Below are 27,795 nucleotides of genomic sequence, written 5' to 3'. Positions count from 1 at the left end.
ATCACTAGAGGGAAAAAGAAGGCAGTAGTATCCGTAGATAAAGGGTATTAAAGAGTAGAAATTGCAAGGCTGACTGAAACAGAACCTAAAACAAGAGGAGAGAAGGGAGATAGTGTGTATTTGCTGTAAAAATAAATACAAGTTGGTTCAGCCACACAAAGACTGTAATACAATACGCCGTATACAAGGGACACGCCTCAGCAAAGTGACACGGTGAGGTTAGAAATGCAGCGGGACAAAAATGTGAGGGGGCTTCCCTGGTGGTGCGGTTGTTGAGAGTCCGCCTGCCGATGCACGGGACACGAGTTCGGGCCCAGGTCCGGGAAGATCCCACGTGCCGCGGAGCGGCTGGGCCCGTGAGCCATGGCCGCTGAGCCTGCGCGTCCGGAGCCTGTGCTCCGCAACAGGAGAGGCCACAACAGTGAGAGGCCTGCGTACCGCAAAAAAAAAAAAAAGAAAAGAAAAAGAAAAAGAAATGTGAGGGGAAAAATGCAGAAGAGAGAACAGGATTGGGAGAGATGGAGGGACACAAAGCAAGTAAAGCAGACGAGGCAATGAATTCTTCAGAGGAGGGAGACTTTTCAAGGGCAAAGCCTCAGGTCGGTCCCTCCATATTGATAAAATCTCTTAGCACCAAATAACCCAGCTTTGGGTCGCACTGCTGAGAAGATAAAGCTGAAACCAGCCTGAAATTTGATCTCCATCCTTTCCTTTCCCTCACCCTCCCCGACCCTCCCACCCCAGCACAATTCCCTGGTCCTCCGTTCTGACAGTGAGCTAAATATTTTTCAAGTCTTTTACTCAGAGACCTCTCTTTCCCTCTCTCCAAGGAGCTGATATTCAGAAATCATTCCAGGCATTTGGAATTCAGAATATAAACGTCTCCGAGGCAGCCCCAGGCCCCAAACTCCCCAACACGCCTTGTTTTCTCCCTGACACCTGTCTTCATGGTTCACTCCTGTTTTCCCCAAGCTGTTGGCTCTCGTCCTGTCCCAGGCATGTCATGCTTATTCATGAAGAGGCAGCTTTCTCTGGGGATCAGAAATAAATTCATCCTTGTGTGCATTGTAGGAAACCAGCCAACACACCATTTGGGGATTCGAGAACGCTGAAGTGTTCAGTGGTACAGCCTTCCTTTCACAGCAGCCAAAAAGTGGAAACAACCCACATGTCCCTTGACGGATGGATGGATAAACAAAATGTGGTCCGTGCATGCAGTGGAATATGATTCAGCCATAAAAAGGGCTGAAGCCCTGACACGTGCTACAATACGGATGAACCTTGAAAACATCATGTCCTGTGAAAGAAGGCAGACCCTAAAGGACAAACACTGGGTGATTCTATTTACATAAAATACCCCAAATATGTAAATTCATAGAGACAGAAAGTAGATTAGAGGTTGCCGAGGGCTGGGGGAGGGGAAGATGGGGAGTTATTGCTTAATGGGGACAGAGTTTCTGTTTGCAATGGTGACAAAAGGAAATAGACGGTGGTGATGGTTACACGACAGACGGATGTGTGAATGCCACTGAACTGCACACCTAGAAAGGATTTACAAGGTAGATTTTATGTCATGTGTATTTTATGACAATTTTTTTAAATGGGAAGAAAAGTGACCTTTCTGCTCTTGGTGTATGGAACTCACCTCTCCACACTGGGGACGGCCCTCAAGGAAGCTGGGTGGACAGTGTGTAGTTGTGACGGACATTCTATCAGCCCTCCACCCCCCCAACCCCTGCCCCAGGCACCCCTTTGATGGGCATCTGCATGGGAAGGACCCCTTCCCCCTTCCTCCCTCCCTCCTTCGCTCTCTACTTTCTTACTTCTGTCCCTCCCCTTCTAATGTTTTTCTTCCCAATATTCAGTTGAGAAAATGTAAAATCTACCCAAGTAGTGCCCGTTCTCACACACAAAGTGATGCTTCATTGAGCCCTCCCTGTGTGGCTGCTGTTCACGGGGCACAGTGAACACATTTAACCTCTCAGCAGCCCTCACGGTAGGTACTGTCATTGCTCCCATTTCACAGATGAGAGCACTGAGGCCCAGAGTCAGCCAGTAGGTGGAGGCGCTGGCATGCGAGCCTTGCTGTCAGGCTGCTGTGTCTTCTCCTGGTCCCTGTCCCTTTCTGGTCCCTACATCAGTGGGTAGATTCACCACAGACCTATGGAGACCAAGTGAGAGCGCGCTGTTCACGGCGTGCTTTTCCCGCCAGGCTCTGAACAGAGGCAGACTTTTCTGATCTCCTTTTACTTCATTTCCTCCCGGGAATGTCTGAAGGCACTGAAGGGGAGCAGAGCCCCTTTCCTCTACCCCTCGAGTGTAAACATTTCAGCACCACGCTGCCAGAGGAGAAAAAAAAAATCCCCACCTCCTGTTAAAAAACCAGAAAACCAGGCTGTGGAGAATCAAAGGGAGCTTTGTACCGGGAACCACCGTGGAGAGGGGAGATGGAGGCCCTTCCAGGGCCAAGCCTCACCCTACCCCCGCCCCCATAAGACTGGAATCACAGCCTGATGGCTCAGGAGAACAGGCAGGACCAAAGCCGGGAACAACTGTGGATCCAGCTCTGAGCACTGAGATGGGTCTTTCCTCGCAGGCAGGGCTGAGGTTGCCAGCTAGGGCAGGGGGCTTGGGTTCTGCTACAAGGGGTCGAACTTGCTTAACTGGGGCCCCCAGAACAGTGAGTCTCCCCTTAATTCTGTGGTGACAGCTCCCCTCACCCCACCCCATCCCCTGCCTGCTTCTTTATCTCAGGTGGCTTGAAAACAAAATAATTTTCATTTTAAGAAATAGAGGCCTGTGAAACTTTTGTGGCGGAGGGAAAGTGGGCACATTTAGTCAAACCTATAGGAAGGGGCTTGGGGGCTTTCAAGAGGTTGCAAATCACCATTGACTCTTCTGTCCCCCTAACCACACACTTCATGGAGGTCTCTTCACAGTATAGACAGAGAAGGGTGTGGTGGGCTGGGCTCTGGGTAATTCTGTAGGCGCTGTGCTCACGACTCTGGGAATTTAACACCAGGCACGTAAGGCACTCTCATTATGAACGTTCCCTGAAGATTCGAATGAAGTAGGGGACACAGGACACCACCAAGTCATGCTCAGCTCCCAGGGGACTGATCGCAAGCTAGCATCGTGCTTCAAAGGTGACCGTACACGCCGTGTGAGTGCCCACCAAGTGCCAGGCACTTACAATTATTAGAAGTCGATTCATCCCCACTACAGACCAAGGAGGCAGGCACTGTGAGCGCCCATTTTACAGATGAGGAAACTGAGGCACAGAAAGGTTAAGTAACTTGCCCAAGAACACATAGATAGTAAGCCGTAGATATGAGATTCAAAACCAGGCAGTCTGGGAGCCCGTGCACGAAAATCCTGCAGTACACATGTGCCCAAAATATTGATGCTTTCACACAGAGGAAAGCATGGAGAAGCACACCCCCCTGGGCAGACAGACAGACATGCAAGCACACACACTGATAAAAGATTCCTTCCTGGGACAACCTGCATGGCAGGAGCCCAGAGATTCTGCTGTTACTGTTTGTTTTTTCATTTTAATATGACTTTTAATTTTAGCATAGGTTAAGACTCACAAGAAGTGGCTAAAAAAAAAAAAAAAGTACAGAGTCCTTCCAGCTCTCCTGAATCCCATGTACCCTTCACTATTTTAGCATAGGTTAAGACTCACAAGAAGTGGCAAAAAAAAAAAAAAAAGTACAGAGTCCTGCCTGCTCTCCTGAATCCCATGTACCCTTCACCCAGCTTCCCCCAGTGCTGACCTCTGACACCAAGAGCACGTGTCAGTGTAGGGAATCCACACAAGTAAGATGCTATGAACTCTGGCATAGACCTTACTCAGATTTTAGTTTTTAGAGGAGTGAAAACATAGTAAAATAGCTCAGCCTTTTGGTTTGAACTGAGGAGGCTGGACTCACCGAGGGTGGCAATCTGAAAGGATTTTAAGATTTAGCATCTCTATAGGTGTCATTTTACAGAGCACCCCGCTGTGGGCTCAGGGCTGGGAAAACAGGCTAAATCTGCCCTTCCCTGGTCCAGGGACTCAAATCCTAGACTGGAAGGGGAGGGGGTGCCAAGGGCCTCAGGGCAGCAGGGAGCAGACCCCGCTCAGGATTCGAACCTGCTTCCTGCCTACAGTCTGTTCAGGGCATCCCCACAGCAGTGGAATAAGAGCCTGGGAGGAGAGCGAGGGCCAGGAGGTGGCAGCTGGAGGTGGGGCGATTCCACGGGCCCAGAGCTTCACCTGCTGCCTCCAAACCCCCGCACGGAGCTGTGAGCAAAGGATCAATCTAGGCGGAGGAGGCGCGCCCTGGGGGCACAGCTTCAGCCTCAGCAGCTTCCTCCGGATTAAATCTCGAAAGGAGCTTTTTAAAAGGTGACGCGTGATCTACATGTAATGAAATGCACAGATCTGCGTTTGACACTCGTCTACACCTGGATCGCTAACATCCCAGTCAAGATCTAGAACATCCTGTCCCCCACCCCCGCAGAGAAAGTCCAGCCTCTTCCACTTAATCCCCCCAGAGGTGACCGCTAGGCTGACCTCCATCACCTAAGCCAGGTCTCATCCGCTCTAGAATTGCCCATGAATGGAGCCACGTGGTGGTTTTGCATCCGCTTCTCTCCCTACGCCTCGTGAATCGGACACTCATCCGCGCCGTGTGCCTCCAGCTCATCTGGATCACTGGCTAAGGCCTTCATTGTGTGGACACACTGCCGGTGGTTTATCCACCCACCTGCTGATGGACATTTGGGTAGTTTCCAGATTCAGCCTGTTACAAATAAAGCTGCTGTAAACATTCACACACAGAGCTTCGCGTGAACATCCGCGCTCCATCCTCTCGGGTAATTACCTGGGAGTGGAGCTTCAGGGCTCGGGGTAGGAGTGTGTTGAACTTTGATGGAGAGCACTTTGGAGGGAGCTGCTCTTAGGATCGCTGCCGCTGTTCTAAGCCACCCCATTCGTGGTCGCTTGTCACAGCAGCCCCAGGAAAACGAATACAGCCGACCTTTCCAAGGAAAACCGAGGCCCAGGACAGGACGTGACTGGCATGGAGTGTTCCTCTTACAGCTCGAGTGAGGACAAGTCCGCGTTTCAGCCCTTCACAGACCTGGGGGGAATGCAGACCCGCCCTGGGCCTCGCGGAAGGTGTCTCGGCGATCGGCCAGCCGCTTTCCCTCCCGGCTCAGCGACAAGCTTCTATCAAGCGCTACTCTGTGCTCCATCTGGGCAGCTGAGCCCTCGGGAGGGATGGGGAACGTCGATCCAGGCATCAACAAACCTTTTGGAGCAACTCTCTGAGCCTCCGGTGATTCAGAGGTGAATAAACTACTGTTTTGTCCTGTAGAGCCGGTAGTCTGATGGGCAAAACGGTCGTAAAGAGACAACGAGAGTTAGGACACTGAGTTCTAAGCACCGTCAGGAGGGTGGGTCCTCACTGAGGTCGGGGAGACAGGGGCCGTAGAGGTGACAGTGGGGGAGGGAAGTGGTCTCTGGGCTGAACCTTAAAAGACCAGCACCGATTAGCCAGGTGGGTGTTGGGGGAGGGGACTGCCAAGATGGGGAAGAGCCTGTGCAAAGGCCCATAGGCTCACCCAGGGGACCGTGAGAGGAAATAACAAGCAATGGGCCAACGGAGGCCAGATCACGCAAGGCCTCACCTGTCATGCCGTGGAGGTGAGACCCTGAAAGCCACGGGGGAACTTTGAAGACTTTAAGGAGGAAACTGACATGCATAGATTTGCTCTCTAAAAAAAGAAAACCACTACAACACAAAAAAAACACCAGGATGACAGAGTAGAGGGTGGCAGTATAGGGTAGCGGTTAGAGTGTAGGCCTGGGAAACAGCCTGGGTTCACATCCTGGCTCTGCCCCTTGTTATGTGGTCTTGGGCGAGTTTACTCTCTGTGCCTAAGTTTCCTTCCCTGTAAAATGGGGATAAAATTAGTCTCTACGTTATAAGGTTATGAGGAGGCTTAGAAGAGTTAAAACCTGAAAGGGGGCTTCCCTGGTGGCGCAGTGGTTGAGAGTCCGCCTGCCGATGCAGGGGACGCGGGTTCGTGCCCCGGTCCGGGAAGATCCCACGTGCCGCGGAGCGGCTGGGCCCGTGAGCCATGGCCACTGAGCCTGCGCGTCCGGAGCACAGGCTCCGCAACAGGAGAGGCCACAACGGTGAGAGGCCCGCGTACCGCAGAGAGAAAACAAAAACAAAAACAACAACAAAAAAAAAACCTGGAAGGTTTAGCAGCCACGTGGCACACGGTAAGAGGTGAATAAACGGGAACTATTTGGGGAGGGGAATTGGGGTCATCATCCAGGTGAGGTGTGAGGGCTGGAGCTAAAGCAGAGGGTGGGTGTGCAGAGGAGGGGGCCTGGACCTGGTCTGGTGATGCCCCTGACCTAGGAGGCCAAGGGGAGAGACAGGAGTGGGGTCTCAGACAACCCCCAGGTCTCCCTGTCGGTGGCCACACTGCCTCCCCGGCCTGATCCCAGGAGGTCTGTACGGAGCTCCACGCTTCCACATGCGCCAGATTCCGTGAAACCTTGGGCAGCAATTTATCGAAAAACCAAGAACCAAAACAAATAAAGTCATCAGAGTCACCCCCTCCCCATTCTCAGGAGCGAGCAGACCCCGCCTCCAGCCAGTAGGAACCCAGCGGTGATCCAGGGCCCCCTCCAGCCTGTTTGCTCTGCAGAATCCTAACACATCCCAGCCCAGTGTCGGCTGCCTCCGCGTGGGCCTCACGTGGGCAAACGGACGGGTTTGGAAGAGTGGGCTGGCCGGGTTGAAGGGATGTTCAGCCCTTCTTTCTCCCGCGTGGGGACTGGGAAGGGGAGACGGTGCAGGGAAGGTGGGTTTCCACGCGGAGAAATAAGGAAACAAAGATATGGCCGTTATCTCCGCCCTCCCCCCACCACCGACCACGTCCCATCCTCCAGGAGTTCCTGGACCAGGCTTCTGGGAACCAAACAGAGTAAGCAGAGCCTCCGTATTGATTACATCACAGAGAAACAGAGGTAGTTCCTTCTGTGTGGAATCTCAGAAGCACGAGGTCAGCTTTCTTGAAATCATGACCCATCATCTCTGTCACTGAGACCCTGGGGCAAGTCATGTTTCCGTGATGCTTGGAATTTGCATTGCTTGGGGCTGGCGTGTGCACTGGGGCCGTGGTGGGTGGGTAGGGCTGTCCTGTGCTCCTGGGGACAGGAGAATGGCTGGAGCTTGGCGCGTCCTGAACCTGCTGGCAAGAAGAATCTTTGTTTTATCTGCTTCAACGAAGCCCTCGTGAAGAAAGTCCTTAAGCTCTTTCCAAACTGCCGTCTTAGCTCAGGACCCATACCTCTACTTCCTTTATGTGACATTTTCCCTATTAAGGGATTTCTAATGATTTTTCCCTTGTGAACATCTTCAGAGGGGCTCCCTGTTGTATGCATTATGTTGGTGTATGTATGTCGATATTCCTTCCAATGGTTTGTCTGTAGAGCTCGCCAGTTGTAGAGGGTGAGCTCAGACCTCCCTGGGTCATCAATAACAATATTAATAACGAGGGTAGCAAACATTTACTGAGCACGGACTTGCAGGTGCTCCGAGGACAGCCTTCCCGACAGCCCCACTGACACCCCCCTCCCCAGCCACCCAAATAAATCTTAAGTATCAACAGTCTGCTTTGTCGCGTGTGGTGGGATGAATAAAGGCCCCGCAGAGACAGCCACATCCTAGTTCCCAGAAACGGATCAGCAAGAGGGCCGGGTGGCTGGCGCAGCTCTGAGCAAAGGCCAGAGCTGTAGCCTCAGTCAGAGCACGAGGGTGGGACCAGATCCTGCAGGGCCTTCTGGGCGTAGTAATGACACTGGTATCACCTCTGAGCAGAGCAGTGTAACCCTGGTGCTTCACCTAAGTCCAGGCCGCTGGCCATGTGGCAAATGTTTAAGCAGATAAATGTATGTTTGGGCAAATAGGACATTGTGTTCAAACGCCAGTATGCGAAGGCGGCAGGAGATGGGAGGGGTTTCTTCCTTTTCCTGCCCCTCCTAAGGCCCCGTATTAGCCTCTTAGGACGGCTAAGTTACAACGAGGCAGCTTAAAACAAAATTTATTTTCTCACAGTTCCAAATCTAGAAGTCTGAAATCAAGGTGGTGGGTAGGGCCACTCCCTCTGGCCTCCAGGGAAGGATCTGTCCCAGGCCTCTCCCCCAGCTTCTGGTGGCACCGGCCATCCTCGGGCCCCTCGGCTGGTAGGCGGATCACTCCGGTCTCTGCCCCCATCTGCACACGGCCTCCTCCTCTGGATGTCTGTCTTCTGACCTTCTCCTGAACACGCCTGACATTAGGGTTAGGCCCACCCCACTCCAGGGCGACCTCATCTTTGCTTGGTCACGTCTGCAAGACCCTATTTCCAAATAAGGTCGCACTCACAGGTCCCTGGGGTTAGGACCTTTCTCTGGGGGGACACAATTCAATCCACTGCAGGGCTCTTCTTTGCCTATTTCTTGTCTCTCTCTGTGTGCACGTGTGTGAGTGTGTACTAACTCATGGGGAATTCATCTCACCAGCTTACATTTCCAAGAACCTCAGTGTTTTGTTTTTGTTTTTGTTTTTTTGGCCGCACCGTGCGGCATGCAGCATCTTAGTTCCCTGACCAGGGATCAGACCTGTGCCCCCTGCAGATTCCTAACCGCTGCACCACCAGGCAAGTCCCCAGAACCTCAGTGTTTAATTGGGCTGCACTTCTCAGACGCCCCGGCCACAGGAGCTCACACTCGTGGATGCTGTCCAGGCTGCCAGCCGCATCACAGGGCCCTTCCTTGGCATCTCCTCCCGTGGCCAGGAGTGCGCCGGGCCACCCGACCTCTCCCGGTCTGAGAGCCACGGCTCCGGATTTCTTTTTGTTCATTCCTTTCCCGGAAGACACCAAGCCCATACTTGCTGTCCACAGGCAGGGCTCAGAGAGCATCTCTCTGGTGCTCCAAAGAGCTCCTTTCCCCACCAGCTCCACAAAGGGAGGATTCAGAGCTGTGGAGGTAACCAGACAGGTGGAGCGTGTGATCAGGCTGTGGGTAGGAGAATGGACCAGTTCACAGGGCGGATGGAAATGAGGTCAGATCTGCAGAATCCAGAGGAGTGGAGAACAGGGAGCCGGGATAGTGGTTCCGCAGGGCCTCCGGGACACGGTCTCTCCCGGGAGGACAGGGACCCAGCCCACGCCAGGGCTCCGCACCACGGAACAAAAGGAACAGAGCTTCAGGACTCACAACCGGGGGCCTCACAGCCGATGGGGAGGCCCAGGAATGCTGCGGTGAGTTCTGAGGGCACCCCCTTCCTTCTTCCCCAGAAGTTAGTGGAGATAAAAGGCTTAACCCCCCTCCTCAATTAATAAAGACCCTCTTTGATGATTACCTTCAAGGATCCAGACACTCCCTTGCACCATGACTGCTATAGACTGAATGTTTGTGTCCCCCCGATGTTCATAGGCTGGAACCCTAACCCCCAATGTGATGGTGTTAGGAGCGGGGTCTTTGGGGTGATTAGGCCATGAGCTCTTCGCTTTGGAACACATTGTGGTGCTTTCCTATTCTAACTCTGGGCTTTGGCCAATAGAAATGAGGTAGATGTGATAGTGAAGCAGTTCCCGGGCCAGACCTCAAGGGGTCTTGCAGATTTCCACTTGCAGAACATGCCCAGGCTAGCCCACCAAGGTCAACTCCCCACCAAGGTCAACCCAGAGCAGCCAGTGGCCACCTGACCTCCAGACACGTGAACGAGCCCAGCCAAGTCACTCAGCTGGCCCCTCTCTGAGGTACTGTGGCTGATTGTTACGTGGCCCAGTAATCCATCAGCACGTGACCCCCCAAGACGACAAGACCCAAGACAGCCCGCCCCCTTCCCCATCGCCTCATCCTCCATGGTGTCAGAAATGGAAAAAGAGATCAAGAAGAAGAAAGGGGAATAAAACAAATGAAGGGTTAATCAAGATGACATATTATATGACACCATTTACATTTTACCAAGCTGTCAGTCTCTCCGCCTTGAGACAAAACGATGAATCTTAGTTCATCTTTAGGCAAAAGTGGTCAGTGATGATAAAAGTCCATGTGGAGGGTTCTCTGGGGCTACTGACTGGGAGGGGGCTTGAGGGAGCCCTCGGGGTGACATCTTCTACATCTGGACCTGGCCGGCGGTCACGGAGTGTACACATATGTAAGAATGCACAGAGCTGGACCTTTGAGATGTGTGCTCCCTACATGTGAAAACTGTACCCCAATAAAAATGAAGATGCAGAGAAATGATGCGCTCTACACTCAGAGCCCATGGAAGAGCACACATTAATAAATGCTTTAATAAGGGAAGGAATTGAAGGGTGCTCGCTGCTTCCTGGGGTTGCCTGAGGGGTGAGCTCTGGGGCCTCTGAGCCTCCGGGTGCCCTTTCTGGCTCCCCTGAGCAAGTGTGTCCTCAACTCCTCAGGTTTGTTCCAGGAGGAAAAATACCCTGTGAGTCGGCCCTGTCGACTCAACAAAGCACTCTCCCCGCCACTGGTCACCTCCTTTTACCCTTCGTCGACCACGAGCAGGTGGGACAATGGCTCCTCTTGTATCTGCACCCAGCAGGGGGGCCACACCCTCCGTGGACCTGGGGGTCCAGCCCAGCTTCTCCTGCCTGAGTTCAGAGACGCCACGGAGGGGGAGTCCCCCAGCCAAGCAAGTCACCTCCTGCCCAAGAGAATGTCCAAGTGTCCCGCCCACCTCTGTCATGCCTCTGTCACTTGGCCTCCATCACTGTAGTGCCCTAGAGCATCTGTTACCCCTACCCTCCAGTTAGCACTGCTGAGTGGTGTAATTTCCAGAACGGATGGTGCTGGAGAAGCCTCGTGCCACGGCGTGGGTTTGTGACCCCCTCTCCTGGGGCGCCCACGGCAGCTGGGGTCCCCAAGTGGCCTGCCTGTGTCCATGTATCAGGGTCACGTGCTTTCCTTCAGCCCAGGTGGGACTGAGAGGCAGTGGCCATGTCGGGATACCCGCCTGTACCTCCAAACTCCAGCTGAGCCTCCCCCTTGGTGGTGGAAATCTTGGGGTTCACCCTAAGGCAAGTTGAAAAGAACCCTCTGGAAGGCATACTCAGTATCCCCTCACCTCCCAACCTGGAGCCAGGCATGAAGAGTGATGGCAGTCAGAGTGGCAGCTGCTGTTACGCTGACTTTGAACTTGAACTAGTTTGAAATCCAGCTTGTAAATCTCCAGCTCAGCCTGGGGGACTCGCTTTCAGGTCGGCGTGCAGAGTTTGCAGGAGAGGCCCGGGGTTCCCAGCACAATGCGGCATTGACAGGGCCGCGTCGGGAGTGCGTGTGGACCCGGGGACCTGGTGCTGTGGACGGTGCCAGAGGGAGGGCGCCGTACATCTGGAAAGTGTCAGGTTTAATGCACGAAGCCACGGGCCCAGGTCAGCTAAAAGTACATGTTTGCTTCCAGCCGCAGCTGTGCAAACTCCCGCCGCTTGGCTCTGCCGGGCTCATGTCAAGTTCCCTCAGAGACAGTGGTCCCTTTGTCAGGTTCCATCCCAATCCCCCTTGTCAAAGTCACTAGTCTGCCCCGGGGCCCCGGCCGCAAACAGCTGCAGGGCAGCTTCTGTCTGAGGCTGCATTCATTCCGCCTCGAGAAGGAAAATATTGTAATTTAGGGGTGCACGTCTGCAGCTCTTCCACCAGACATCACCCCTCCCCGCCCCCAGAAACCTCCGTGTCCCGGCTGACTTGCACCCAGCCCCTCGGGTGCTGCTAGCATGTTGCAGACAGCACAGAGCACATCCGACTCCACCCCTGGGGACTGGGTCCTTTGGTTCTTCATGGCTGTTGCTTGGGAGAGCCTTTCCCTGTGGATGGCGTTTGGGAGGGTGATGGGAACACATCAGTGTGTGTGTGTGTGTGTGTGTGTGTGTGTCCGTGGACCACATTCATGCATGAAAGGTGGGGATAGATTAGATGCCACCTGCAGACAGCCAGTGTCTTAGCCTGGGTTCAGTCCTAAAGCAGAGCTTCAGGCTTGCAAGAAGGTGGTTTGTTTGCAACTGTGGTCCCAGGGAACAGAACTGAGGGAGAAGGGCAGGAGGGGTCCCGTCCTTATCAGCCGGAGCTCTGTCCTGTAGGACATTCTTACGAGAGGCAGCCTCACAACTGTCCCCCGGGAGGATGGGAAGGGGCAGTGCTCCTGCATCAGCAGGTGACCCCGTGGATCTGAATGCCCCACCCTCTCGGGTTTCAAATGCACAAGGGCCAGGCAGGTCCCTACACGTGTGAGAAACCCCAGGGAAGCATCCAGACGTCTGAGCAGTGCCCTGAGGTCAGAGCAGCCCCACTGCGCGCCTGCGCGGAGCTGGGCGGAGCCTGCGAGGTGATGCGGTGGGTCGAGGTGACTGGAGGTGGCAGAGAAGAGGGGTGCAAAGCAACCGGCTTGGGTCATGGTGCCTGAGCCCGCCTGCCCTGCGTCATCATGGGATTCTACTCTTCCCACCGCTGCAGCCCATTGGGAACCTTGCTCTGAAGTGAACAAGTGCTTGGCCCCCTTCAGCCAAAGGGAATGGGGTGCTGGGGCTTCCTAACCTCAAACCTTCTCCCCAGGAGGACTGCAAAAGCTTACTCTCTTGGTGAAGAGAACCAGACACCAGTGGTTTCCCAGCTGGCTTAGCCCGGAAGGAAATTGGCACTGCGCATGTTTAATGATTTTTCAGGTGGAGAGAACTTGGCGCTGTCGACAGCCAGTGTCCTGGGGTTCTGTCTGATTGGGGGGGTGCTGATCAGTGGTGCCCCAACCAGCTCTGTTCTTCCTCTAATTAACTCAAGTTACAATTACCATTGACGCTTCTAGTGTATCCCTGTGATGATGGCAATAATAATAATAATATCAGCTAACACTTATGTAGCACTTACAGAACGCTTCTGCACCAACCACGGTTCTAGGTACTTTTCACGTACCAGCCCACTCAGTTCTAACAACAGCCCTATGTGGTAGATGCTATTATGATCCCCATCTTACAGACAAGGAAACTGAGGCTCAGAGAGGCTAAGTAACTTGTCCAAGTGATGACTAGAGGTGACGGTGGAGTCAGTGGCAGAGACAGAATTCAAACCCAGACTCCTTAGGTAGAGAAGGCATTTGTTAAAAATTAAAAAGCTATTATATAGGGCAGTCTTAGGGTTAGAGGAAATAGAGCAGAAGTACAGAGAGTGTACCACCTACCCTGTCTTCTCCCCACAGCCTCCCTTGTTATTAACATCTTGCTCTAGAGCAGTACCTTTGTGACAATCGATGACTCAATATTGGTCTCTTTTTATTAACTAAAGCCCATTAAGAGTCACTCTTTTTTGTTGTATGGTTCTACGGGTTTTAACAAATGTATAAGGTCGTGTACCCACCTTTACACTATTATACAGAATAGCTTCACTGCCCTAAAATTCCCCTGGGCCCCACCCATTCAGCCCCTCCCCCCAACTCCTCGCAACCACAGATCCCTTTACTGTCTCCATAGCTTTGCCTTGCTCAGAGTGTCATATAGTTAGAATCATACCACATGTAGCCTTTTCAGATCAGCTTCTTTCACTTAGCTTTTGAGGTTCCTCCACGTCTTTTTTGTGGCCCGTTTCTTTTCGGCGCTGAATAATATTCCATTGTCTCATTCACGTCAACATTTTTATGAGTGATTTTTCCCAAGACCTTCAAAGATGTGCTGATCACATTAAAAAATGATACAAAACTGGGAAGAACAGTCTGATGAATGATGTAATGCTTTGAGCAAAGCATAGTAAGATGAATTGTAAAGAGATCAAACCACATCTTAAAAAAACAGAAGGACTGGAAATGGAAGATATGAATTTATAACAGCACTTGTGGAAAAGACAGAACTTAGTTGACCTTGAGCTCAGTATGAGTTATTACGTGCCAATATTCACTGAACACTCACAATATACCAGACACTCCGTTAAGTATTAATACTTTACACAATTATCTCATTGTGTTCTTCACAATGACCCTGGTTATTTCATGCCATGCTTTGCACAAGAGTTGCATTCATTTCATCTCCTATGGAAAACAAAAATAGCATATATATCCATTTTTCTGTAAAGAAACTCCCAGGAGGTAGGGTCCAGTCCTTCTGGAATGCAATAATGTTTTCTACCATTTCTTCTTCAATGTTTCTAACGTGAGGATTCAATTTAATTCACCAAACCTTTATTGAGCATCTACTATGTGCCCGGCATTTTTCCAGGGGCTAGGGATTGATTGGTGCATAAAACAGAGAAAGTTCCTTCCTCCATGGCGTTGCTGGCTAATAGCATGAGAGACACAAAACAGTGAACCTCATAATTTTAGGTGACGATACATTATATGGAGACCGCAAAGCAAGGTACCCGAATAGAGTGACTGGCAGAGGAGGGTGGGGCGATTAGGCAGACTAATCAGGGCAGGCATCCAGAGGAGGTGACATCTGAGCAGAGCCCTGAATGGTAAGAAGAATCCAGCTGTTTGTTCCAAGAAAAAACATTTCCTCCCCCTCCACTTCCTCTTTGATTAGAAACCTAGGCAAAAAGTGTGACTATAGAGAAGCCACTTTTTTGGGTCCGGGCAAGAGGAGAGATTCTAAGGAGATTCCAGATGTCCAGCTTTCTGTCCAGCTGGCTTCAAAGTAGAGTCTTCCCGGGGTCCTTGATCCTGGCAGGTGCCAGGAGCCTCACCATGGGCAAACTCTAGCGAATATACAGAAAGCAAATCTGAAACGGGGGTATTTTCTTGAACTTGGATTATTTTTGCAGCTCCTGAGTTTCTTTGTACGTTAAGGAACCCTGGGAAATTATTTGCTTAACGAGAGCGTTCGGTATTTCTCAAAGTCTCTTTTTTAATAAGCTGCTTTCCCTTTGCCCTGGTTTTTCTTCTCTTTGTTTGGCTTTTGAGCAAAAACTTTCTACCCACTGTGATATTTTCCCCATGAATAGCTAAGTGGGCTGGAAAAACAGTAGTAGGAAATGCAGTGGATGGCCAGAATCAGGGTAAACAGCAGCCTGGGAACATTCCAGAAGATCCAGGTTCAGCATTCCAAACTCAGCTCATGTCAGCCAGTGGCTCCAAAGCCAAAATGGCTTAAAGTTCCATGGAGGGGATCCCCCTTGCAAGATGCCGCTTCTTTAAGTCCCTCAGGTGGGGCGTGGCAATTGCAGAGGCCTGGCTTAGCGCGTCCTGTAGGGCAGGGGTCCCCAACCCCTGGTACCTGTCCGCAACCTGTTAGGAACCAGGCCGCACAGCTGGAGGTGAGCGGTGGGCTAGTGAACGAAGCTTCATCGGCGGCTCCCCATCGCTCCCCATTTTTGCATTACCTCCTGAACCATCGCTCGCATTACTGCGTGAACCATCCCCCCCGCCCCCGGAATTGCTCGCATTACCGCCTGAACCATCATTCGCACCCCCGGTCCATGGAAGAATTGTCTTCCACGAAACTGGTCCCTGGTACCAAAAAGGTTGGGGACCGCTGTTGTAGGGAACAAAGAAAGACACACACTTTGGAACCATCTGCTGGGTGAAGTTGGTGATAGAGCATCTTGTATCCTCAGTCACCTGAGGGACAGTGGCTGATCCAACTTCACCCAGCGATACTAAATCACGCCTGCAGGACTGTGACTGGAATTTGAAAGGATTAATATAAGCCCTTGGAAATGGCAACTAAACCCTTGAACGTTTTTTGCTATTTATTTATTTATACATTTTTCTTGGAGTGTAGTTGATTTACAGTGTTGTGTTGGTTTCTGCTGTACAGCAAAGTCAATCAGTTATACATCTATCCACTCTTCTTTAGATTCTTTTCCCATATAGACCGTTACAGAGTATTGAGTAGGGTTCCCTGTGCTCTACAGTAGGTCCTTATTAGTTATCTATTTTATATATAGTACTGTGTGTATATGTCAATCCCCATCTCCCTCTCTCCCCCACTTTCCCCCCTGCTAACCTTAAGTTTGTTTTCTGCATCTGTGACTCTATTTCTGTTTTGTAAATAAGTCCATTTGTACCATTTTTTAGAGTCCACATAGAAGTGATATCAAGATATTTGTCTTTCTCTGTCTGACTGACTTCACTCAGTACGATAATCTCTAGGTCCATCCATGTTGCTGGAAATGGCATTATTTTCTTCTTTTTAATGGCTGAGTAGTATTCCATTGTATATATGTACCACATCTTTTTTTTTTTTAACATCTTTATTGGAGTATAATTGCTTTACAATATTGTGTTAGTTTCTGCTGTACAGCAAAGTGAATCAGCTATACATACACATATATCCTCATTTTTCCGCCCTCTTGCGTCTCCCTCACACCCTCCCTATCCCACCCCTCTAGGTGGTCACAAAGCACTGAGCTGATCTCTCTGTGCTATGCGGCTGCTTCCCACTAGCTATCTATTTTACATTTGATAGTGTATGTATGTCCATGCCACTGTCTCACTTCGTCCCAGCTTACCCTTCCCGCTCCCCATGTCAAGTCCATTCTCTACGTCTGCGTCTTTATTCCTGTCCTGCCCCTAGGTTCATTAGAACCATTTTTTTTTAGATTCCATATATATGTGTTAGCATACGGTATTTGTTTTTCTCTCTCTGACTTACTTCACTCTGTATGACAGACCCTAGGTCCATCCACCTCACTACAAATAACTCAATTTTGTTTCTTTTTATGGCTGAGTAATATTCCATTGTATATATGTGCCACATCTTCTTTATCCATTCCTCTGTCTATGACATTTAGATTGCTTCCATGTCCTGGCTATTGTAAATAGTGCTGTAATGAACTAAACCCTTGAACTTAAAAAAAAAAAAAAAAAGATCAACTCTGAACCACAAGGGCTGTGAAAAGGTCAAATGTGAAGGGAAGGATGTCAATCATGCTTTTAGACAATTTTCTTGGGGGAAAAACACAGAAAGTAAAAGAAAAAAATCATCCTTGGTCATTTGTCTGCTCTAAGCATTAAAGCGGTTACCACACTTTGGTAAATAAAAATGAACTTGGCTTATTTTTAGATTTATTTTTCAGGATGAAGTTCCAATCAAACCTCTTTTTTCCTATTTGTTTATCATACCTTTTTTTTCCTCTTGTTTTTAAAATATGGAATTTGGGCTTCCCTGGTGGCGCAGTGGTTGAGAGTCCGCCTGCCGATGCAGGGGACACGGGTTCGTGCCCCGGTCCGGGAAGATCCCACATGCCGCGGAGCGGCTGGGCCCGTGAGCCATGGCCGCTGAGCCTGCGCGTCCGGAGGCTGTGCTCCGCAACGGGAGAGGCCACAGCAGTGGGAGGCCCGCATACTGCAAATAAATAAATAAAATATGGAATTTGTGGCCCCCGTGTCAGGTGGCTTGACTTCAGATGCCCCTGTTCTGTTACCTGTTACCTGTGGGAAATGAAGCCCTTCTGTCCTTCCTTTCCTGGGCTTGTCCACTACCCTGGTGTCACAGGGAGAAGCGTTTCATGCTCCTGGGCGATGTCCCTGTAGCTGGCCTCTAGATACCACTGGGTAGAGAGCTCCTTCTTCTGGATTCTTCTGTGTGAAGGAAAAGCCCTACTTCTCACCTTCCCCATCTCTTCTGAATGGGTCAGGATAAGCAGTGTTAGCTGCTGTAACAAACAACCTCCACATCTCAGTGGCTGCAGAGCCATCAGTCAGCAGGCTCTTCTCCACACAGTCACTCAGGGACCCAGGCTCCGTCCATCCTGTGGCTCCTCCCTCCTTTAGGTCCTTGGAGTCCTCTCGATTCAGCCAGTGGCTGGAGAAGGTATGCAGGAGAAGTTCTACAGACTGGGCCTAGAAGTAGCACACGTGGATCCCACCCACATTCCAGTAGCTGGAACTCAATCCTGTGGCCACACCTAACTGCCCAGAAGCCTGGGGAATATAGTACAGCCTTGTTCCCTGGAAGAAGAGTGGAACTTCAAAACTAGTGAGCGTTAGCAATCTTGCTGCACTTAACCTACTTTCCCCTCTTCTTTTCGATATCTCCTCCCTGTTCTTGTTCATCTCTGCTAAACACTGGTGTGTCTGGCTCAGGCAGCCATGTTCACCCCGATGTAGCAGGTAATCCTTACCTCTTCCCAAACCTCCTAGCGTCAGTTTGCCAACTTGCTAATCTCAAGTGTCAGAGATGTTCTTTTTTTTTTTTTTGCGGTACGCGGGCCTCTCACTGCTGTGGCCTCTCCCGCTGCGGAGCACAGGCTCCGGACGCGCAGGCTCAGCGGCCATGGCTCACGGGCCCAGCCGCTCCGCGGCATGTGGGATCTTCCCGGACCGGGACACGAACCCGCGTCCCCTGCATCGGCAGGCGGACCCTCAACCGCTGCGCCCCCAGGGAAGCCCCAGAGCTGTTCTTTAAGTTAAGCTAGAGTGTACGTTCATTCTCGTGCTCCACGTGGGCACGTGTGCGTGCGCGAAGTATTTATCCAAACCTCTGCCAAATGGAAACAGCATGGCTAATTGCAGAGAGACACGGTCTAGGTTGAGAGTCCATCCATCCATCCCTTTGTTCAAGCAATAATTAGTGAGCCCACAGTATACAGAGCATTGTGGTAAGTGCTGTGCAGAAAGAGGGAAAAAAGTTTACAAGGCATGCTCTCTGCCTTTGTGAAGTTTATAGTCTAATTGGGGAAATAAGAACTAAACACACACGAAGGCAGCAAAAATGCCAAGTCCACACAGGCAGAGACAAGTAGGGATCATTCAGGAGTGAAGGCGATGTGGGCCTTCTTCGCACGCACCCCGTCTCCTTCCTTCCCCCACGCGCACACGATGCATTGATTCATTTCTGTAGGCAGTGGCTTTGTTCCCCACACCCTCCATGAATTTTCCTGTCCTTTCCCTCCAGTCCTTCACAACTGGTCTCTTTCACTTTCCCCCTTCCGTCTCCTGTATCTTGTCTCCCTTTCTCTGTTTATTTTCCCCCAGTCTTCTCTCTGCTGTCTCTCTCTACATTCTTCCCTCTACAAAGAGCACCTTAAGTTTGTGGTGGCCTCAGGGCCTTCGCACCTTCAGTGTCCTCTGTGAGGAACGCCCTTCCTCAGGCTGTACTCAGGGCCAGCTCCTTTCACCGTTCAAACCCACCACCCAAGGGGCTTCCTTGACTCCCCTCACCACCCCATCAACAGCAGCTCCATACTGGTTATTCTCTATCCTATTGTATTTGTATAGTATTCGTAAGTCTCTGAAGTTATCCTGATGAACTGTTTTCTCTACCACCCATCTCAGCCCTGATTGGAAATTCCATAAGAATGGGGACCAAGTTTGACTTGTCCATGGCTGTATCCCCAATGCCACACATACAGTAGGTGCTCAATTAATAACTACTGATCGAAGGGATAGCAGACAAGAGGCCCTCTCCCCTTCTCTGTGTCTCGGGGCTGAACCGGGAGCTTTGCTGAGCTCTCCGCCCACAGCCATGCCCTCCCTCGAGTCTGGTACCCAGACTCTGCCTCCCCAGAGCCCCCGGGCATCACGCCAGGAGCCTGGAGCCTTTCCATTGCTTCCTACTCAATGCCCTTGGTCTCCATTTCAGCCGCAAACCACACAACCAAAAAATCTGTCCGGACTTGTGTCTTCCTCCAGGAATGAATAGAAATGGTATTTGTTTGCCCTTCTCCGCAGTGTGCTCACCCCGGGGCCCTCGCGGGGGAGATACAGGGCCCCTGGCAGCTTTCCCTCGGTCCCTCTGAGGTGCAGAGAAAGAGCTCCGAGTCTGTTCTCTCCTCTGCACCCCTCTTAGTTACTCTGGCTTCCCTTTGGCTCTACCCAGGTTAGACTTAGTCTTATGTATGTTTAATGTGAACAGATATCCTGTCTGCTTCTTTATTCAGATGTAGCTGAGAAGGACTGTCCAGTTAAAGAGTGTTTGCCATACCGGCTCCTGAAAAGCCATAGTGTTTTTAGGAGGACTTTTTTCTCAGCATAACAACTTTTTCATCCCCCAAACCCTCTAAATCAAGAAGTGATGTTTTGGCATTATGGATCCAGGCACACATACACACCAATGCACGTGACATCATGCTTTCTAGTCAGAGAAAATCATTTGAAACCCATTTGGATGGTGTGCCACATTTGGAAAACCCCAAAACGTCTTGCCTTGCGTAGATTCGCCAAAAGAGAGGCGTGAAGAAGGGGCCGCTTCCACAGCTTTTAGTCCCCTGTGCGTGGGCCCCGGGTCCACATGTGTCAAACCCTGAAGATATTTGCGTTTACTTTTAAGTGCAGCTTGTAAGCAAGACAACTGTGAACCCCTAAATTGAAAAAATGGTAACAAAAGTGGTACAGAAACATGAATGTATTGGGACTTCCCTGGCAGTCGAGTGGTTAGGACTCTGTGCTTCCATTGCAGGGGCCGCGGGTTTGATCCCTGGTCAAGGAACTAGATCTTGCATGCCGCGCGGCACGGCCAAAACAAACAGAAAAACAACTGGCCTGAACGCTTTGAAACTGTCAGTGCCTAGACAGACCGAAAGACAAGGGATTATTCTAGAAGAAAGGACAAAAGAGAAATGACTATTGAGGGTGTGAAGTGACTCATGCTCTTGTCTGAAAATGATTATCAAACACTATAAAGATGTGAGATTTCACCTTCCCGGCCAGCTAAGAAGTTAGTCTGCCACTGTCGCCTGGGCCCTGGCAAAACACAGGAGATTCCGGGGTCAGAGACAGAGGATGTCGTGACTCACAGCCTTCGCAGTAGACAGAGTGCCAGCATTTTCTCATGCCATTTTCCCCGAGCCCCAGGTCCCACAGGGCCACTCAAAGAAGGCCAAGTGACACCCGCACACACAGTGCCTTGCATTATAGCAGAGGAACCTTGAGTTGAAGGAACCCAAGTATTTTATAATGGACAGTATGCCTGCCTGATCTTACCCTGCCCGCCCCGGACCAGAGGGAGATATTATCTTTCTTATACTGGACAGTAAGCCTGCCTACACTTTGCTTTGGAAGGACACACTATCTCTACCTTTCCAGACAAAGGGCAGCCAGGGCTTCTGCTCCCAAGGTGTTCTGAAACACAAGACACCCCCGGAGAACTGACCCTCAGCAATGACAACTAAGAATGTCGTATGCTTGGGCGCCAGATTGAAAAAGAAAGCAGCCTTCAAGGACATCGTTGGGATAATTGGGGGAATTTTGATATGAAATCAAGGCTATATAATATCATTGCATTAACAGTTGAGGTGTGGAGGAGAAGGGTGTTTGGGCTTTCATGATATTCTTTCAACTTTACAAAACAAAGATTGGAAGGGGACACGGCTTCCCCAAGAACGCAGCTGGCCCGACCCCACCCCCCCTTCTCCTGACTTAAAGGACTGTGTTTTTACTACACTCTGTCACTGATTTTATCCCTGCCCTGCCTTAATTAAGTGTTCTGAAGACATAAATAGGTTTTTTGTTTACTCAAGCTTGGGAGAGACTGGCAGAAAAGGCCTTTTCAGCTAAAAGCTCCTTAAACCCGAAGGTGTGAACCAGTAAGTTAACAGCTGCAAAAACCCTTTCAGCTGTGGGCGCCTCTGCACGTGGCTGTGAAGTGATGCGGTCGACCCCCTGCTGGAAGGAGAGAGGGGAAGAGCAGCAGAAATACCAAGCTGGGAAGGCAGCCCACAGACCCTTAAAGCAGAGTTTTAATGATGTCGTTCAAGGCATTGAGGATCCTGAGGCTGGTCCAGACCCACGCATTCGGAGGTCAGCAGAAGAACGCAGTCCCGGGTCCAGATACACTCTGGGTGCATTTTGTCCTCACTTCCCTCTCCTAGTGGGGCAACTTGTCAAGAACTGGTCCTGGTGCGGACCTCGGTCCCTGTCCTCTGTGCATGGGCCCGAGGGCGGTGAGGCCAGAGCGGCCCTGACCCCCAGACAGACAGCTGCTGCAGAGACAGAGCCGCAGGCTCAGAGGACGTACTAAAAATGAAGAGGTGAGTCACTGGTGAAGCTATGTCCCGGCGGGGACACCTGTAGCTTGCGCTGAGGACTGAGCAAGGGCGCTATGGAAAACTCTCAGGCCAGATGGCCAGCAGGGGTGGGCAGGGCATCCACTGGCCGGGCCCCAGGGCTGGGCCTGGCTGGACTCACAGCCCGAATATCATTGTCATTGTATGGCACCGTGCTTCTCACTGAAAACCTATTCCATTGGATCCCATGCCCTTGGGAACAAATCTAATGGGAGAAACAGACTCACAGACAGAGAACAGACTTGCGCTTGCCAAGGGGGAGGGGCGTGAGGAGGGATGGACTGGGAGTTTGGGGTCAGCAGATGTAAACTAGTATGTATAGGATGGATAAGCAACAAGGTCCTATTGTAGAGCACAGGGAACTATGTAAATCAGAAATTAACACAACATTGTAAATCAACTCTACTTCAATAAAAAAAAAAATCTAATGGGATTTGTCCAGAGTTTATGATACCAAAGCAACTGTTTCTCACCTCTCAGCCCTCTGCCTCTCTGAACTCCAGTTAAAGTCCTGGTGGCTACCTTCAAAAACTAAATAATGGGGCTTCCCTGGTGGCGCAGTGGTTGAGAGTCCGCCTGCCGATGCAGGGGACACGGGTTCGTGCCCCGGTCCGGGAGGATCCCACATGCCGCGGAGCAGCTGGGCCCGTGAGCCATGGCCGCTGAGCCTGTGCGTCTGGAGCCTGCGCTCCGCAACGGGAGAGGCCACAGCAGTGAGAGGCCCGCGTACTGCAAAAAAAAAAAACAAAAAAAACCAAAAAGAAACCGAAATAATGTTTGATTACTGTTATTTCCTGGATTCCCTAAAGGTAGACCATATCTGTGCACTTTGCACGTAAAAGATAAAGACAGCTCACATTTCACCTCCTTCTCTTTAAAAAAAAATATATGTGTGTGTATGTGTGCTTATATACATATATATTCAATATATCGATTATATGTTGATATATTGATTATACATACACACATATGTATTTAATATGTTAATTACTTTGGTCACTTTACCTAGAGAGGAAGTGAGGTGCTGGGATTAAGAGCACAGGCGGGCCAAGCCTGGAGAATTTTCGCTGGCATTGTGCCGAGGGCTCAGCCTGGCACTGGCAGGCCTGGAAGCAGACTCTAGTTATATTTAATCCCAGTAGATTTAATCCTCATTTAATCCCTTTATTAACAACCCCGCTTTATAGACGGGGATGCTTAGGCACAGAGAGGGCGTGCAAATCACCCAAATCACACGGGGCTGGGATTCAAACCCACGCAGCTGAGCATGCCGACAGCAAGATCCCCTCTCCTTCGAGTGGGAGCCCTCCTGGGGGGTAGGCAGTATTTAAAGCTGTGACCATACCCAGCGGTGAGGAGAACCTGCGCCTCATGGGCCCCATCACCCCACCCAGGGGTGCACCCCATTCCTGCCAGCAAGAGCTCCCCATCTGGAATTTGACAGAGGCTCCTGAAATAAGAGCAGACAGCTCTGATCTACCCACAGCCCTGCATTCTCATTGGGAAAAGAAGGGGGCTTTTCGGTGGGTTTTGACTTTGGCCCCCGCAAAGGGACAGCTCCTTGTTTCAGACAGACTCTTGAATGATAACCAAGACAGGTCCCAGATGAGGATTTTAAGAATGGGCTCTGCTGTGTGAGTTTAGGCAAAACACTTACCCTCTCTGTGCTTCCATTTTCTCATCTCTAAAGGCGATGTAATTCTCCATATTCTGCTAATCTGTCCAGAATATGATGTCAACCATTGAGGAACTGTGGGGAACTATACAGATCTGATTAAATACACCAGCCACCACCTCCCCAGGGACTGCTATGTGAGTGACTAGGGCCCTTCTGGGTGCGTCACGTAAGTACAGTTCCTCAGACTCCTGTGTGTGGTGCGCACAGCCCACCAAGAAACAGGATTGCCAAGCCCTGTCCTCAGGGGACTTCCAGTGCAGTCGGCAAGAGCAGGAGGTGATCCGTGAACAATCACCATGTCACATGACCAGGATCTTTGCCTCCAGTTCAGCCTGGTCCTTTGGGGTCTTCAACGTGCTCCCCAGATGGGCCGTTTGCTTTGGTACTTTCCGTGCAGGTCACAGAAATGCCTGTTTGTCAGGCATTGGGACCTAAGTCTTGCCTCCCCCATTTCACGATACATTAGTACCCGTTGACAGCTTTCCCCCACATCCATCCTCGCGGCCTCCACTCTGCCTTTCGGCTTAGTAGCTGTGTGACCGCAGGCAAGTCACTTCACCTCTCTGAGCCTCCATGGGTTGATCTCCTTTATTTTAAATTAGAAGTAATACGCATGCATCTGGAGTGTCAGTGTAGCTTGTGGGGTTCCAGGGTGAGACAGTGTGTGAGCAGAGGCCTTTGTCAGCCGTCCCTGAAGGCACAGCCCCACTTCATGAATGTTCTTCACTGCTGCTCGGAACAAGTGGCTAATGGCTCTCCATGAAAAAGCCTTTTCTCCTCTGTGCCCTTCCCCTTCATCCTCTGGCCTTTCTCTCTCCCCCTCACAAAGCAGCCTGGGAAACCCCCCCTGATGCCGGGGTGCTGGGTGAGCCCCATGGAGCTTGGGACCATTCTTGGGTCCCTTTTTTTTTTTTTTTTTTTTTTTTTTTGCGGTACACGGGCTTCTCACTGCTGTGGCCTCTCCCGTTGCGGAGCACAGGCTCTGGACGCGCAGGCTCAGCGGCCATGGCTCACGGGCCCAGCCGCTCCGCGGCATGTGGGATCCTGCCGGACCGGGGCACGAACCCGTGTCCCCTGCATCGGCAGGCGGACTCTCAACCACTGCGCCACCAGGGAAGCCCTAGGTCACCTTTCTTAAAAGCAGGTGACTCCCCGAGCTCCTGAACGAACGTCTCCCTTCCCGGAAGTGTGTGGTATGGGGGGGTCTCCCCTTCTCTCCAGCACGGGACACCCACTTCAGGACCCCTTGTCGGGGTACCCTAATAACTTCTTTTCTGTTAAATATCGACTTTCTCTGCCTGATTTTTCTCAGTCTCCACTCTCCTCTCTTTTTTTGGCTGCACCACGTGGCACGAGGGATCCTAGTTCCCTGATCGGACCCGTGCGCCCTGCAGTGAAACGCAGAGTCCCAACTACTGGACCACCAGGGAAGTCCCTCCACTCTCCTCTCCGTAATCCAACTTCGGAAGCAATTTGCATCAGATCTTTCCTAAACTCCACAGGTTCCCCGTCCCCTGGCAGATAAAGTCCAAATACCTTAGCCCCACATACGGGTCTCTGCAGACCTGATCTCGCCCCCCGCCCACAGCACCTGGTCCAGAGCAGGCACTCGGATCTGCAAAGACCCCGCCCTGCTTGCTCCACTGGCCTCACGTTACAGAGATTCAAGCCTCCTTTCCTCCAGAGACTGGCCGAGACAGCCCCCCACCCACTGCTAGCTCCCGGCTCAAGCTAACTTAGGGAAATTCGGCTTTTTCTCCCCTCTTTGACATTTGCGGACCATCTGACACAGTGAGAAACAGAAGCTTTTACAGTACCAGCTTTCAGTGGATGGGCAGCCCCCAGCCGGTGGCAGTGGATCCAAATAGGTCAGAGGTCATGGTCACTGGGGTCATTTGTGTGGGCCACTAACTGCATGTTTGACATTTGTAGTGCGGTCATGTTTTTCCTGCTGCTGGGTGTAGACACATCTCCAGCGTTATTCCATTTCAGGGGAAGTTGTGTGTGGGCGCAGGGAAATTTCCAGAACCCGAGTGGGCATGGTTATGAAGACACCCCTGATAAGCATGAATGGCACAAGGGGGCCAAGATTAGGGTGAGGAGAGTAGGGCCCTCACCTGGAGTCCAAAATTTAAGGAAATGTCCCAGATGTGGAAATCACGACACATACTATATTTTACTGCAGTGCTGTAAAGGCCAAAATGAGTGCAAAAAATTCCAGATGATGAAAATAGCAACATTTTAAATAAAGTCAAGATGACACTTCAATGATGCAACCCTGCCCCACATGCCTCCGCCTAATTCCCCACCAGCCTTCGCTGGATGTTGCCGCCAGATTCACTTCCCTGGGCTGAGAAGTAATCCGTTCTTATCAAAGACTTTTCTCCAGGGCAGCCCGGCAGTGAGGGCAGTGAAGGCGACCTCGCTTCTGGGGGCTTGAGTGAGTGAGCATTTGGGAAGCATCTTAATGTGTGTCTGTTCTGCAAATCACAGCCCCCGCTTTTGTCCTGTGAGATGATAAGTCACCCACGTATTTCTGGTCACGGAGCCCAAGGCTGAGGAAGAATTGAATTGAATTCTTGCCTAAGAACTGAAGCAAACGGAGTCAGCTGTTCTGTGTTGGGTTTTGTTTTGTTTTGTTCCTCCACAATGCTCCAGATACTCAAAGCTCTGGCTAATTCTCTCTGGGCAGCAGACTTCCCCTGGTCTTCCTGGTTGGTATGGAAATGGGCTACAAATTCACCTGATAACATGTCCTTCTGTGTCCCCCCCGCAGCACTCTTAGGAAGCCCCCCAACCCTTCTGTCCCTTCCTGGAATGCAACTCATTCTCACTACTGAGAGCACCTTTGTCCTTGTCGTCCCCCTGCCTGGAAGGCTAGTTCTTTTTCTCCAGCTCACGTGGGGCTGTTCAGGACTCATCTTAAAACGTCCCCTCCTCAGAGCGGGCTTTCATGAACACCCCAGCAATGAACTGTCCCTCTGATGATTCTTGCTGGCAGTGCCTTGTCAATGCCCTCCTTGAAACTCACAGCCTTTGCTTCCTGGTGTGTTTTCCCCCCTCATCTGACTGGGCGCCCCGGGGGCCAGGCTATCTTGCTCGTGGGCGGCTCTGAAGTGGACCCAGCGCTCGGGGCACAGTGGCGGCTTGATCAGTCCTGATGGAATGACCATGCTTTAGCCTGGTGCCCTCAGTTTGGGGGTGTCTGAAGAGCAGACACCAAAGGGAAACCAAACTAGTATATCTGTCCACACTCTCACACCTTCCCTGCCTCCTCTGCTCCCTTGGCTAGACCAGGAGCCTCTCCCACATTCCTGCTCTACAGTGCAACCTCTAGGTACCCCTGGATTCCCTGCTTTCAGAATGGAAGGCTGGATCACCTGGCTGGGGGGGTGGGGGAGGGAGTGTCTGTGTGGGTGGATGAGTGGGTGGGAGCTAGACTGACAAGGACCTCCTTGTCAATCATCTGAAGAAACGGAAGCAAGTGACTTCTCCCTTCCGAGGAAGGAAAAGAAGGGAAAGATGGGAGAGACCGTCAGTGCGCAAGAACCTGCTTGGAAGAAATTGGGGAAAGAGCCAGGTGCTGGAGGATTCAGGAAATGTTTCTAATCTCCCTGTCACCTGCCCCAGCCCCATTTCCACCCAAGGCTTTCCACCCCAGAGGACCAGTATGTTGGGCTTGGGTACCCAAATGATGGAGACACAAATACCCTGGGACTGTTGGTTCGTGTTTTAGAACATCAACAAAGGGGCGGACCGGCCCGTTGGAAAGAGGGGAGCTAAGGAACAGGTCTTGAAGCTTGAGGAGCATTGAAGCCTTTGGTTTCCGCCCCCTCCCTTGTAAGTTACAGATCTTCTAAAACAGAGGTCTCTGAAGATTCTTTTATTCGGACTACAGTGAGCTGGAGAAACCTCGAAAGGTCACCTCAGACATTACTACTCCTACTACTGTTACTTGGGATGACCTGGGGACCCCACGAGTCACCCCTTGGTGCCGCCGCTGGGGTGTTTATTCCGGAGGATTGCCGAGCTGTGCAGTCGCCCCGGGCGCGGGCTTGGGGGGTGGAGGCGCCAGACGGGGCGGTTGCCCACCGCGGAGGAGGCCGGGGGCGGG

This window comes from Neophocaena asiaeorientalis, unplaced genomic scaffold, assembly GCF_003031525.2.
Source record: "Neophocaena asiaeorientalis asiaeorientalis breed wild unplaced genomic scaffold, Neophocaena_asiaeorientalis_V1.1 scaffold77, whole genome shotgun sequence".
Taxonomy (NCBI): domain Eukaryota; kingdom Metazoa; phylum Chordata; class Mammalia; order Artiodactyla; family Phocoenidae; genus Neophocaena; species Neophocaena asiaeorientalis.
Note: the sequence above shows the minus strand (reverse complement) of the source record.